Source organism: Pseudochaenichthys georgianus, unplaced genomic scaffold, assembly GCF_902827115.2.
Source record: "Pseudochaenichthys georgianus unplaced genomic scaffold, fPseGeo1.2 scaffold_167_arrow_ctg1, whole genome shotgun sequence".
Lineage (NCBI taxonomy): Eukaryota > Metazoa > Chordata > Actinopteri > Perciformes > Channichthyidae > Pseudochaenichthys > Pseudochaenichthys georgianus.
Window position 1 is genome coordinate 993,045 of NW_027262480.1, and position 14,893 is coordinate 1,007,937.

Below are 14,893 nucleotides of genomic sequence, written 5' to 3' on the forward strand. Positions count from 1 at the left end.
TCAAGCAAAGTAAAAGTACCTCTAAATGGTACTTAAGCACAGTTCTTGAGTAAATGTACTTCGTTACTTCTCACCTCTGCTATGAACCTACGAAGTAGCTGTAGATTTGTGTTGTTGTGTCTGTCGGTTGTATTGAGTTGTCTTGTTTTGTGTCAGCTGTAGTTGTGTTGATTATTTCAGAGACACAGCCGGAGAAGCAGCACTGAGAGCAGCATGGAGGAGAACAAAGAGACCCCTGGAGCTCAGGTCAGTGTGCACTTCATCACAATATATTCCTATCACTGTTATCCCCAAAAGAAAGATCACAACCTGTTTAGAAAATACAATATGAATGCACTGTATGGTTAGATATAGCTTAGATCGTTGTTGTATACGATAACACTTTATTGGTCAGATCAAGTCTGAAATGTGACTTGCATCACAGCAGCTCCATGTGTAACATCAACATAAACAAATATCAAGACACAATACATGAAAAACAAACATGTAACATAACAGCAGGATCAGTGAGAGACAACCTGCTCAAAGAGCCTTCAGCGTGCTTTTGGTCTGGATTCAGCTCTGTGTTTACTGAGAGGACTGACTGGAGCACAAAGGATGCTTCAGGCTGACTTCATTGAATCTCCATTAGATGGCAGCAGTTCGTATTCTCTGTTCAGAGCATGCTTTGGGTCCCAGATGATGTTGTTGGACAGCCTCTCAGGTTATTATGGTCTGCTGAGTCAGGAAGTCTCTGACAGGGTGGACCAACAATCTTTGAGCAGAGTTGTAACAGGTGGATCAGTTTTGATTTTAAAGCTGCTGACAAACACTTGTACCAGGTAGCTTTGCAGTACTGCAGAACAGACACGATCACAGATGAAAAGAACAACTGAAGAGTTTCTCTGCTCGTCCAAAAAGACCTAAGGCGGCGGAGAAAATACATTCTTTGTTTTGTCCTTTTGCACAGATATTCAATGTGCTCTTTCCATGACAGCAGGTGGTCAATCATTACACCCAAGTATTTGTATGAAACTCCCTGCTTGATTTGATCTGTGTGGATGACAATGAGGACTTTATGGGAGTCAGATGGTGAGCCAAACACGATTTCCTCAGTTTTCTTGGTGTTGATCTGAAGAGCATTGTTATCAGTCCACTCAACCACCTGATTTACAGCCTGTTGCTGCAGATCAGCGTCGTCTGTGTTACTTAGCAGAGATGTTATTGCAGTATCATCAGAGTACTTAATTATGGATTGATGTGGTGTGTTGGTACGACAATCATCAGTGTAGAGCAGGGGTCTCTAACACGTCGATCTGCAGCTTTTCAGTAGCTCGCCGCTCGCAGGTTCACAGACTGTGTAGAAAAAATCCGACGACAATAAATGCACCTGAATCTGTCCGTGTCGCTGCGGCTCAGACACACATGGAGTTATGTTTCAAAAATACTTGCGTTATCGTCATGTCAGGTTTTTGGTGGATTTAATCAAGTCTGGGAGTATGAATGTCCTCTTGCTATTTTCAGTTGATAAATACTTGTGTAAAGTTTGTGAAGGCAGGAGGAAAGATTCCGCGATCACCGTCTCCTCTGTTCCTCCAAATCCTGCCCCCTCCCTAAAAATAATGAGTGACAGGCTGATAGAAACTTTATTATTCACTTAATCACTGATTGAGATGATATAGCTAACTTAAGCTCATACATTCATGGGATGTATGTAACAGTAAGACAGAGAATAAGTGTGCACCCACATGCAGTATTTTTGTTTTTATATGCTGTAAATACTCCTGTTGTCTGCTGCGTTCAGACCAGTGGCGTAGCCAGGAATTATTGTGTGGGTGGGCCTGGAGAAATGTAGGTGGGCCAGGGGGAGACATATTAAGCGTGGGGTCTGAGCTGAAACTTCATTAATGATTTTAATGATTTTTTTAATGCACTAATAGAACATAAGCATAACTTAGCAGTGAAAACATAGGCACGGCAGCCTCAGAATGTGTGTAAAACTGACATCCACATGGGGTACACAATGGTACTACTACTTTTATCGATAGTGCTTATGCTTATGCTCCAGGTTCAGTACCAACCACATCATAAAGTACGCGGACGATACAGCAGTGGTGGGACTCATCAGGGACAACAAGGAACAGGCCTACAGGGAGGAGGTGAAACATCTGACAGACTGCTGTAACACCAACAACCTGATCCTGAAAAAGCACTGTCACCCACCACTCCACATCAACGGCACAGCAGTGAAGACTACAGACAGACAGCACCAAGTTCCTGGGGGTGCACATCACAAGCAGTCTGACCTGGTCCACTCACACCACATCACTATTTAAGAAGGCACAGCAGCGCCTACACTTCCTGCACAGCTCCCCCCTCCCATCCTCACCACGTTCTACAGAGGAACCTAGAGAGCGTGCTGACCATCTCCATCTGGTCGAGAGACTGCAACGCCAAAGACTGGAAGTCTCTGCAGAGAGTGGTCAGGACAGCAGAGAAGATCGTCGGAGTTTCTCTCCCTCCCATCAGAGACACCGCTCAGAAACGCTGCTTGACAAAAGCCCAGAACATTTTTAAAGACCCCACTCATCCTCACCATGCTCTGTTCTCCCTGCTGCCCTCCGGCAAGAGGCTCCGCAGCATTAAGAGCAGAACAGCCAGATTCTGCAATAGCTTTTTCCCCCAAGCCATCAGACTGCTGAACAGCAAGCAGACCAGTAACATAAAGATTATATTACGCTGTGTAAAGAGCACTTATTTGTTATATAGTATGTCTATTTTATTTATATGTATAGTAAGTCTTTATATTTTAACCGCACACTTTATCTTTAATTTTATCAGCACCACGTCACTATTATTTATTTATATGTACAATTTTAGCAAGTTGTTATATTGTCCTGTTCCTGCAGCCAGTACAACGACATTTCGTTTTAATAGTACACTCTGTGTCTCGTTGAAATGACAATAAAGTATTACATTGCATTTAGCTGACGCTTTTATCCAAAGCGACAATAAGTACATTCGACCAGGAAGACACAACCTTGAAGAAAACAGAATCATAAAGTACATCAGGTTTCATAGAGCCAAGCATTTCAAGTGCTACTCAACTGGCTGTAGATAAGCCAGCCCTTTATTAGTATATAAGTGCTCTGTTAGCAGTTCTTTGTTAGTAATTCTATCCTCGAGGTGGAGTCGAAAGTTTTCAGTCTGGAAGGTGTGGGAGCTTTCTGCCGTCCTGATGTCAATGGGAGCTCATTCCACCATCTTGGAGCCAGGATAGCAAACCCACGTGTTTCTGCTGATGGGAACTTGGGTCCCCCTCGCAGCGAGGGTGCAGCGAGTCGTTTGGCTGATGCAGAGCGGAGTGCACGCGCTGGGGTGTACGGTGTAACCATGTCCTGGATGTAGGAAGGGCCAGATCCATTCGCAGCATGGTACGCAAGTACCAGTGTCTTGAAGTGGATTCTAGCAGTTACCGGAAGCCAGTGGAGGGAGCGGAGGAGCGGAGTGGTGTGGGAACATTCAGGAAGGTTGAAGACCAGACGAGCAGCTGCATTCTGGATGAGCTGCAGAGGTCGGATGGCACATGCAGGTAGACCAGCCAGGAGGGAGTTGCAGTAGTCTAGGCGTGAGCTGACGAGAGCCTGGACCAGAACCTGCGTGGCTTTCTGGGTCAGCTGGGGACGCGTCCTCCTGATGCTGTAGAGCGTGTATCTGCAGCAGCGGGTTGGAGCAGCGATGTTTGCAGTGAAGGACAGGTTGTTATCTAGGGTCACAACAAGTATGTCTATGTCTTATCGATCCGGTCCTTTAACATTACTTTTATCAGTTCTTTTGGAGAAAAAAATAAGGTAAACAAATTGTGAACAAAACTAACATTGCTTTTTATTTCAATTAAATACATAATATTTCACATCAAAAGAAACGACAATGTTTTAACAAATCGTATTAAATAATCTGATGACAGAACTGTAAACAGAACAGCTGAGACTTTAACAAACTAAATAACTCCGTTACCTCTAATCATTAACCCATGTTTGTATAATGTAGTTAACTCCGTGTGTTGCTGCGAGCATACATAACACCTGACGTGGAAACGTTACTCGTGGATGGGGGGGGCTACAGAGCTACTAGAAAGACAGTTGAACCCGGTGCATTCCTCCGTCTGGATGTGGAGCACTTTTGATAAATGACAAATAGCTCGTGTTACCGCCCTTAAATGCTGAACTCTTATTGCACTTTTGGTAACGAGTATTGTCCACATCGACACGGCTATAGTTTAACCACACCTCGGAGCGCGTTCTCTCGGCCATCTCCTCCGTGTGTGTGTGTTGCTGCATGTAGCAGCTGCGTGTGTGTAAACTGCCCCGCCCCCTCGCTCATTCACTCACGGCAAAAGTTACTTTACTTACTATAAAAACTCACGGTAAAACAATGCACTCCCTATTCCATTGTCATGAAGGTGGAATCTAACTATATCCAGAATACGTTTTATTGGATTTTATTTTTGCATCCATCCCCTGTCGGCCACTAGATGAACTGCAGTTTGTGGCACTTCCTTCTGGGCTTCCCGGCTCTGCGCTATGAAGCGCTGATTGGCTGTGGGTGGGCCAGACGTGCATGTGCACAGCTACGCCACTGCCCACACAGCCACTGGTTCAGACTCAAGTCCTGTTTGTGATGCCACATTCAGGACATTCAGTGTCTGCAGAAGTATTAGTTTTTGAGGATGGAACAATTTCACACACAGATACAGGGAGGCTAGACCTATACAATTGATTTATTATGGTTTATAATTTCATGTCAAGACGAAGAAAAATAAGAAGATGGCTGAGCTGTTCAGTGTCAATCCTGTGGAGATGGAGGTTATCCATCTCCAAAATCAAGTTCAGCTTAAGTCTCGGCAAAACATTTCTGGAGCCTTAGACCCAGAAAACTATAAGAACATTCACCAAGCAGCACTGAAAATGTCTGCTTTATTTGGTTCTGTTCTACAGACCTTTGTGAAGCAGCTTTTTCTGACATGAATGTCATGAAATCTAAATACAGAACAAGACTGACTGATGAACATTTAAATGACTCTATTAGAGTGAACCTAAGTGGGTACACTCCAGGATACACCTCTGGTGGACTCCATGCAGTGCCATTCATCTCACTAACTGTGAAAAAGAGTGAATGCCACTTATTTTACACATGTGCCATAAGATGCTTGTAAGGTGGTGATTAAGGTGATGGATTTACTATGTGGGCCATAATAAGAAGTGAAAATGTTCTGTCCTTGATGTGTGCTTTTGGTGTATATCTGTGGTGTATGTGTTTCTTGGCTGTGTTTTGGCACCACCTTGTGGTGGTTGGTTGACACTGCTGCTTGCTAGTGGTTTTTTCGATTCCTGTTGCGAGGAGAACTAACTTGTTTGTTTCCGAGTGTGCTCCACGTGTAGCTTGGGTTGTTTTGGGTTGTTTCATGAACGGACGTCTGCTCTCCATGGGCTGTGCTTCGTATCCCCAAACAGGCGAAAACCTACCAGTTTCACCCACTGTCTCTGCCACCTCCCTCCATGCCCGGTTCCTCCGGTTTGTATCCCGTTAATAGTTCTGGTCGTAAAGAACCGGGTGATTTGCTACCGTAATTTCTCGTTTGGAATATGAGGAAATGAACAGCGGTCTGGCTCTCCCTGCTTACACGCGGTTTGATTGGCTAGCGCTTCTACTGTCAGATTTGCATAAAAGGGATTTGATTGGCTGACGCTTCCAGCTCAGCTTCAAAAGTTGAACATTGCTCAACTTTTGAATCCTGGAAATCCTGGAAATCTTCGCTTCGCTCCCCCACAATGCAGTTCGGTGAAAAGCGAGGCAAAGTGACGTCACCCCCATTCAAAGTCAATGGGCAGAGAAGTGTTGGAAGATGTGTTTAAAGCTGCTGTGTGGACGTACCGTTATTGTCCGACAGGCTGTGGCTTAATGGGAATATGTTGTATGTAAAATGTTTGTTTGTAGGAATGCAGTGAGTATTCTTTGCAGCTAAGCTACTAGCGGCTAGGCTGATTAGCTTCTCAGTTTGTGTGCCGTAGCTAATTGTGTGAAGTATTCTGTTTATTTAGCTCGTCAGTCGGGCAGTCAATAATAAACTGTTATGTCTGTATTGTCTTTACAGTTTCACCAAGTAAAGAGACTTCAGTAAAACTGACAACTGTGCTGGAGTTTTCTTTCAAACGGTTTAACTGGATGGATAGCTATCTCAGTGCTAGTGAGACCCTCACAGAAAACATTGTCTTTTTTTCTTGGACATGTATGGGAATTTTCAGTGATGCACTGAGAATGTGTATGTGACGTTTTCTTGGACCTTGATGTGAAGTTAAGATTTTTGATAAGCTTTGGGTGTTGCAATTTCACACGTAGGAATGATGAGTGCTAGTGAATAAATGTAAGCGATGTGATGCAAGTAGCTCTTGGCCACTTTCCTTTTTTCAAAGTAGCTCTCAGATGAAAAAAGGTTGGAGACCCCTGGTGTAGAGAGTAAGGCAAGGCACTAGGGCTGTGCGATTATGGCAAAAATCATAATCACGATTATTTGGGTCAATAATTGATATCACGATTATTCATTGACCATTTATTGAACTTTAAAACAAATAATATTTTACCAATAAACAAGATCAACAAATATGTTGGAGCGCACTTCCAAAACCATACTAAACATATATTAATATGATAAATAAAAATAAATTTGACCAAAATAAATTAAATCAAATATGTTGCAGTGCACTGTCACAACCTGAAAACTCCTTAACATATTCAACATATTCCACTCAGTTAAACGTTGAAGGCTGGCCAACCGTCATGGTCCAGAAGTAACAGGAAATAAATGTTGAACTACAATTTAAGACCAAATAAAAATGTTTTGGCCACCATGGCAAATGCTGGTAGGGCTGCTCATGTCATCTCTTAAAGATTTTTTGCAAGAAACACCAGCCTGTTTACATGGTCTGGTTTCAGAGATGAGCGCAGGCAGGTGACAATATTGCCACCTGTACTGAAGACCCTCTCTGAAGAGGAACTTGTGGCAGTGCTGCCACATATGACACAGGAAAAAAAGAAAAGACTCTGAACCCTTTCTTTGCCATTATATAAAAATAGTGTTGCTACAAAAGTATAAATTAGGCTTCCTAATAAGACAACTCAGATCTGAAGCTACTCAGGAATCTGCTGCAACAGTGCAATTAAAAAAAGACAAAATTAATAGAATCAAACCCTTTTTTTGTTGCATTTTAGTAGAGTATAAAAAGAAATGCCTTTTTTAAAATAGGATGCAAGCAACACTAGCTTCTTAACCTGAATTGATAATATACTATAATCAATTTAAAACAGAACAGATCTTAATGTTTGCATTCTTATACCATTTTGTACAATAATTATAATGAATAAGTTCAAACAAACTAAAACTTACAGCTGATTAATAACGGTATCTAACTTGAGTTTTAATTATATCAAAAACCTGTTGAAATGCTACTGTTATTTTTACTGTCCCCCAAAAGCGCGTCGGCAGCCTCCAGGAATGCTTCTTTCACAATTTCGCCGTCTTTGAAAGACTTCATGTGTTTGGCAAGAATGTGACTGACACGAGAAGATGCTATTGTAGCAGCCTTGCTCTTGTTGTTGGGCCTGGTGAAAATGGACTGCTGTGCATTTAGCGGTCCTTTCAGGCCCCTCCCCTTTTGGGAGCATAGGGCAGAATTAGCAGGGAATTCCGTCTCGTAGCGTTTGTGTATTCTTTTGAAATGCCGCTCCTAAATTACCCTTCTTCGATAAAGCCACGCTCTCATTGCAGATGAGACAGATGGACTTTGAATTGGAATAGATAGAAAAATAATCATCCTCCCACTCGGAGTGAAAATTATATATTTTGGGCTTTTTTGCTTCTGCCATAATTGCGGTCTTGTGAGTGCGGACTGTCACTCCTGTTGACACGGACAACATCAGCGAAATAGTGCCCACTGCCCACCAGCCACGTCCGACACATGGGGTGACGCCGGCCAATCACAAAGCTTTGATGCGTTTAAGTGCATTATTCTGGCACAGGAAGATTATGTTACAGGACATTAACGATAAAACAGAATATTGTTGTTCTATTTTTAGACACATCTCGCGATGGACTAGGAATCTCCCCGCGACCCTTCTTTTTTAACGTGTTGCTCGCGCTGAACACTCACAACACATGTCACTCCCACGTGGCCGAGTGGGCTTTTAGGGAGGGGCGAAAGCGCACCCAGCAAAATAATCGTATTTTGTCAATTTCATAATCGTCGCAAGCCGTAATCGTGATTAAAATACGATTAATTGCACAGCCCTACAAGGCACATTTATTTATACAGCACCTTTCAAAGTGCTTTACAAAAACATTAAGAAATTGGCCTTAATTAAGGACTGTTTTTAACAGTCATTAAAAAGCAAAGATAATAGAATAAACATTAAAAGACAAAATACATGAATAAGAGTTGCAGTGCAAGATATGAACAGCTCAATTAAAAGCAGCGGAAAAAATAAAAGTCTTCAGCCTGGATTTAAAAGTAGTCAGAGTTGGAGCGGACCTGCAGGTATCCGGGAGTTTGTTCCAGATGTTTGGAGCATAATAACTGAACTTCACCATGTTTAGCTCTGACTCTGGGGACAGAAAGCTGACCAGAAGAGCTGAGAGAACTGGATGGTTCAGAGTTTAGCACGAGGTCAGAAATGTATTTTGGGCCTAAACTAGGGATGCACGATATTGGTTTTTTGAAACCGATACTGATAACTTCCTGCTTCTCAAGACCGATACCGATAACCGATAATAATATAATATATATATATATATATATATATAATTATATATATTAAATGTACCTGTAATCTTTGCACACCTGGTGGTAAAAAAAAGACTAGTAGTGAGCAAATTACATGAGCATTACTACTATGAACAAAACAAAACCAAGAACAGTTTTGACTCTTCAAAGTGACCATATTTATTTTCCCAAATAAAGTTCTTGCCTTTTTCAAAAGCCTCGTCGATAGGTAAAAGCCCCGGTGCCTTTGCAGCTAGTTTAGCAGCGCAGGCGTCTTCGTACGCTTTTAACACACCATCGTAGCGATGGGGATGTTTCAGGTGACTAATCAGGTTGGAAGTATTATCTCGTTGCCTTTTTCCCTCCTCGTGGAACTTCTGCATTTGTTAATACAAATAGCAAGTGAACTATCTAACTCTGAAACTTTGAAATAGTCCCATACTACCGACGACATGTTTGTTTACTGTCCTGGCTTCACGGCCGCACACCATTTACGTCACAGCCAGGCACGAGTTAGGGAGCGCTGGATTTGGGAAAAACTCCCCTCTTCCTAAACCACTAATACCACAGTACTGGCAAAACGGGAGGAGCCGAGTGAAAAACAAGCGCCCCTCAACCCAATCCACCCACACCGCAGTATTTTTTTCTTTTTTTTTACCCAAAAAATATATTGTATATTATCGGGGTTATTAATACTGTTATCGGGTTTATCGGGATGACGTCAAAATCCCTAATATCGGACCGATAATTATCGTGCACCACTAGCCTAAACCATTCAATGCTTTATAAACCAGCAGCAGTATAGTAGTAATCAGCGGCGAACCGCTTCAACACGTGTATTTCGGTTTATTCACGGCATTAATTTTGTTATTCTACAATATTGTTGTTTTATAGTTAATGTATATAACAATTTGTGTTCTTTGAAATTGAAAAGGATATTGCATTGTGTTTGTTACTTTCGCTGCAGTTGTATATGTCTTAAGTGTAATTTGGCTTGGCTTCCTATTTTTTTATGGACATGCTTTTATTTTGAAGGAGAGTTAGCGCTGTTGACAGGAAGTTGTTGTTGCTATGGAAACAACGTGTCGGAGATTAACGGAGAAAATAAACAATAACGTTTATGGTTAAGTGTTAGCACCCACGAACAGGCACAAGCTCTTACGTTGATATTGGAGATTTTAATAAATTCAATCACAAACAAAAAAAACGAATATCCAAATAACGAAATTGAAACCCGAATAGTACTCCAACGAACGAATATTCTGATATTCGGGTACAGCCCTAGTGTGATCCCTAACATACTGTTGGAACCAAGGTAACACAGTCTCCAGGCGACATTGCTTCATGTCACCGAGCACTATTGCCGGTGCATCAGGGTGGCTGAGTTGCAGCTCGTGAACACGGTCAGCGATGGAGCTTGTAAATAAAACTTTTGGCACGTAATTGATTTCCCTCATTGTAGCGACCAGAGAGGGGGGGGGATATATATCCAGTCTCTGATAGTGTTACGTTATTATGAGAGTGCTCTGTTAGATTCTGAAATGGTATATATTTATATAAATATATATATGTGTGTGTCCGCATCTGTAGCCTGTTATTTCATTATACCGCACTGTGAATCAATTAAAAGTAAATATGTAAGTGGTCATGAACACATCTGTCCATCAGACAGAGGCTGCTGTGTGCCTCCTGTCATCATTAATGGACGTCTCTTTAAAATGACCGCTCAGAGGAGAGGAGTTCTCATTTCTCTAACCGCCTGCTGCTTCCCCTCCTCTCTCCTCGGCTCCCCTCCTCGACTCCTCCGTTCGCATCTCCTGTGGGCGGGACTAAGTCTCGAGGATAGGAGTCGAGGATAGGAGGGGAGTCGAGGAGGGGAGTTAGAGAAATGAGAAAGGGCCCTGGTGTATGTCCTGAGTGTGTCCACTTTGTTGCTCAATGAGCGCAGGTTTTTGAGAATGATGGATAGAAGTGGTGGCCGGCTGAATCTCCGCCGTAGGCGATTCTGAACGCCTCCCCTCCTTCCTTGTCTCTTCTTCCTGCTGCTTAGAAACATCTAAGCGGCTCCCGAGGGATGTCATCCAATATTGAAGAGCACAGATGGCTTGATGTATTCATATGAGGCTGATCGCATTGTAGCTCCAGCATAGCCTCACGGCTGTAGCAGCATAGAGGCCGGGGCTACTCGCCATACTTATTTGTGCTGTCACTCAGGTGTGTCTTGGAAAAGTTGTATGGCCAGACATGGTCTGCAGAAGGCAAATGTAATCCACAGGATCAAAAGCATGGTCCCTCAAAATGACGTTTCATACAGACGAGACAACGTTTAGACAATAATTAGACCAAACAAACAAAACACAAGACGAACGGAGCATACTGAGACGCGCAGTGACAGGATGCTGTCTCCCTCCATCTCCTGTATATACCAGAGGTGGGAGTAAGTCATACATGTGCAAGTCTCAAGTTACTAGGGTGAGAGTCAAGAAAGTCATACCAAATTCTGATGAATAACCACAGTTTCCACATTTAAATCAGTGGTTATGAAAAGTAGAGTTTTATTTTCAACATTAGCAACAATGGAGAGTGGGGCTCTGAAATCATAATATGGGGAATAATCAGGCTGTTCGATGTGTGTGTGTGTGTGTGTGTGTGTGTGTGTGTGTGTGTGTGTGTGTGTGTGTGTGTGTGTGGTGTGTGTGTGTGTGTGTGTGTGTGTGTGTGTGTGTGTGTGTGTGTGGTGTGTGTGTGTGTGTGTGTGTGTGTGTGTGTGTGTGTGTGTGTGTGTGTGTGTGTGTGTGTGTGTGTGTGTGTGTGTGTGTGTGTGTGTGTGTGTGTGTGTGTGTGTGTGTGTGTGTGTGTGTGTGTGTGTGTGTAGAGGTGTGTGTTGTTAAAACGTAGCAGCCTGCGGTCGCCCTTAAGCTGTTCTAATGAAGGTAAACACAGCGAAGTAAACCGTAAAAGGCACAGCTCTTTGCAGCTGGTGCTGCTCTTCTCAGATTCTGCTGAGTTTCACGTTACTGCCTCCTGGTGCTGCAGAGATTTCATGAAGTGAAGGAGGTTTTCCTTCTATAAAACAGCTGCGGGCAGCAGATATTGTGAGAGTCCTGGACATGAATTCATAGATCAAGGCAGACTGGTTCACAGACTCACCTGTTTTGCCGATCCGGTGCTTAAACAAATGGCTCTACACCCCTGGCAGAAATGTCCCTAAAATGAAGTCCGACTTCGAAATATATCTCAAATAATGTATGGACTGCTATTTCCCCACATAAACATAACAGTCTGCAATGAAACGTCTGTCTCCTGTGCACTCCACTTCCTACTTGGCGCACTGGTAACTTTCTCCACTCTTTTTTTTCATTGCCTTTTGGGCTTCGTACAATACAAATGCAAATATTTTATTTTAGAAAGTAAAGTCCTTTCGAGTCATCTGTCTCAAGCCTAAGTCAATGCTCAAGTCATGAATACCAAGTCAAAGTCAAGTCGAGGATTTTATCAATGTTAGTCAAGCAAGTCTCAAGTCCAAAAATATGTGACCCGAGTCAAGTTATGTGACTCGAATCCCCCACTTCTGGTTTACAATGTGGTTAGAATGTTGCTGTATCTAATATACTAAACACAAACGGCTAGTAAAAGTAGTATTCCGTTAAGTCAAGGTTTATATTAAGTGAGTTTTTATTGTGTTAACTGTATATGTATTTATGCTCTTTCGATTCACTTTCTCTCTTTCTTTGTCTGTCTGTTCTAGAAACCGAAAGGAAGAGAGAGACGTCACAGCTGTCAGCAATGTGACAAATCCTTTACAAGATCTAGAGATGTAAAGCGCCACCTGCATATTCATACTGGAGAAAAACCGTACAGCTGTGAAGAGTGTGGGACAACATTCATTCAATCAGGTGCTCTCAAAAGACATCAACGTATTCACACTGGAGAAAAACCGTACAGCTGTGAAGAGTGTGGGATAACATTCACTGAATCAGGTAATCTCAAAAAACATCAACGTATTCATACTGGAGAAATAACATACAGGTGTGAAGAGTGTGGGACAACTTTCACTGAATCAGGTCATCTCAAAAGACATCGACGTATTCACACGGGAGAAAAACCATACAGCTGTGAAGAGTGTGGGAAAACTTTTGCTACATCAAGTGGTCTCAAAACACATCAACGTATTCACACAGGAGAAAAACCGTACTGGTGTGAAGAGTGTGGGAAAACGTTCACTACATCAAGTTCTCTCCAAAAACATCAACGTATTCATACTGGAGAAAAACCGTACTGGTGTGAAGAGTGTGGGACAACTTTCACTGAATCAGGTCATCTCAAAACACATCTACGTATTCACACAGGAGAAAAACCGTACTGGTGTGAAGAGTGTGGGAAAATGTTCACTACATCAGGTGCTCTCCAAGACATCAACGTATTCACACAGGAGAAAAACCGTACAGCTGTGAAGATTGTGGGAAAACTTTCACTACATCAGGTGCTCTCAAATCACATCAACGTATTCACACTGGAGAGAAACCGTACTGGTGTGAAGAGTGTGGGACAACTTTCACTGAATCAGGTCATCTCAAAGCACATCAACGTATTCACACTGGAGAAAAACCGTACTGGTGTGATGAGTGTGGGAAAACGTTCACTCGATCAGGTGCTCTCCAAAGACATCAACATGTTCACACTAGAAAGAAAAAAAATGTACTGGTGTGAAGAGTGTGGGACAACGTTTTCTCAAAGTATCAACTTTAAACTCCATGAGCAAATCCACACTGCATAGTTTTGAACAATTATGAGAGCCAAGCTAGATGTTCCCTCCTCCTGATGTCCTGAGAGCTGTATTGTTATATTTGAAGAGTCTTCCTGAATGGAAGTCTGACTAACAGACCTCAATTCACAGTCGGTCTCGTTTTATGTCCCTGGACAAGCCCCGAGGTCCTCCTCAGCTTTTTGAATATGCCTAAAGTCCCCGAAAATAAAATGGGTGAGGCTTTTCTACACTACGCTCACAAACTGTGGTACACCAGGAAATATCAGAGAGGCTCAGTGGACTGTTTTATTTATGATATAGGAAGGGTTTTATCTCATATTAGCTATTTAACATTTTCAATAACAACATTTATTTTTACGTTGGTTTCTTTATATTTTAATAATTTAACCTTTATTAGAATGATGACGTTTTTATTACTATACATTTATATTTCTGTTGTACCTATATGTTCACTTTATTTTATAGGGTTTCATATTGTTGCATCTATTCACTTATCTTGTGTCTTATCTTTCTGAGAGAAATCATAATTTAGTTTTCATAATCCTTATCCTCTGGGCTGCTTGTGTGAGGTGTGCAGCATGTATAGTGTGGTGTCCCTGTGTGAGACCTGTTAGTTTAACATGTTCATTGTTAGGAGATGTGCTCCAGTTTGTCTTCGTGCATTGAGTACTTCAGTCACTTTCTTTTAGGAGAAAGTTGTTCTCAGTTTATCTTAAGTTTGTTTTGTAAATTGGCTGGTGAGCCTTCTTCCTTTTCAAAGAAATAAACATTATCCACTAATTTTGCCAAATCAGTTTCCTCTCTCCCGGTTATTTTCATATTTTGTTACTTCCCTTTGTACCCCTAGTTTAGGAGGGAACGTAACAATGTATTTCATTTGTTATCATCATACCTTTTACCTCCTTGTGTATCTTAACCTGTTAACATGTTATATTTAGCTGCATGTATCTGTAAAAGTCTTGACATCTGAGGGGACTTTCTTGTCGTTTATTGAACTATGAAGAAATGTTTTACTATGCCGTGTTTCAGCCATGGTTTTCTTATAGCCTTGTTATTCCATATATAAAATATTATATGTCCAGGGTTAAACTGCTAGCCTCGTTAAGCTGCAATAATTACATTATTATTAATAATAATAATAATAATACTTAAAATAATAATAATATATAAACATGGGACTGGTATGACAGATTTTAAACATTGGGGGAAAAAAAATGTGTTTGTAATAAAACGCATAAAACACATCCGGTAAAAGATAGGATAAAACACCAATGAAAAACAGCTACAAACTCACCTCCTCCGACGCCCCTAAAGCATGTCGGAAAAGTTG

General features: G+C 41.8%; 2 pseudogenes; one reads left to right on the forward strand and one right to left on the reverse strand.

Annotated features, from left to right (window-relative positions):
* LOC117441325 (zinc finger protein 721-like) overlaps positions 1-14,314 on the forward strand; it is a 393,163-nt pseudogene extending 378,849 nt beyond the window's left edge.
* The window catches only part of LOC117441324 (zinc finger protein 721-like), a 243,847-nt pseudogene that overhangs the window by 29,606 nt on the left and 199,348 nt on the right, over positions 1-14,893 (reverse strand).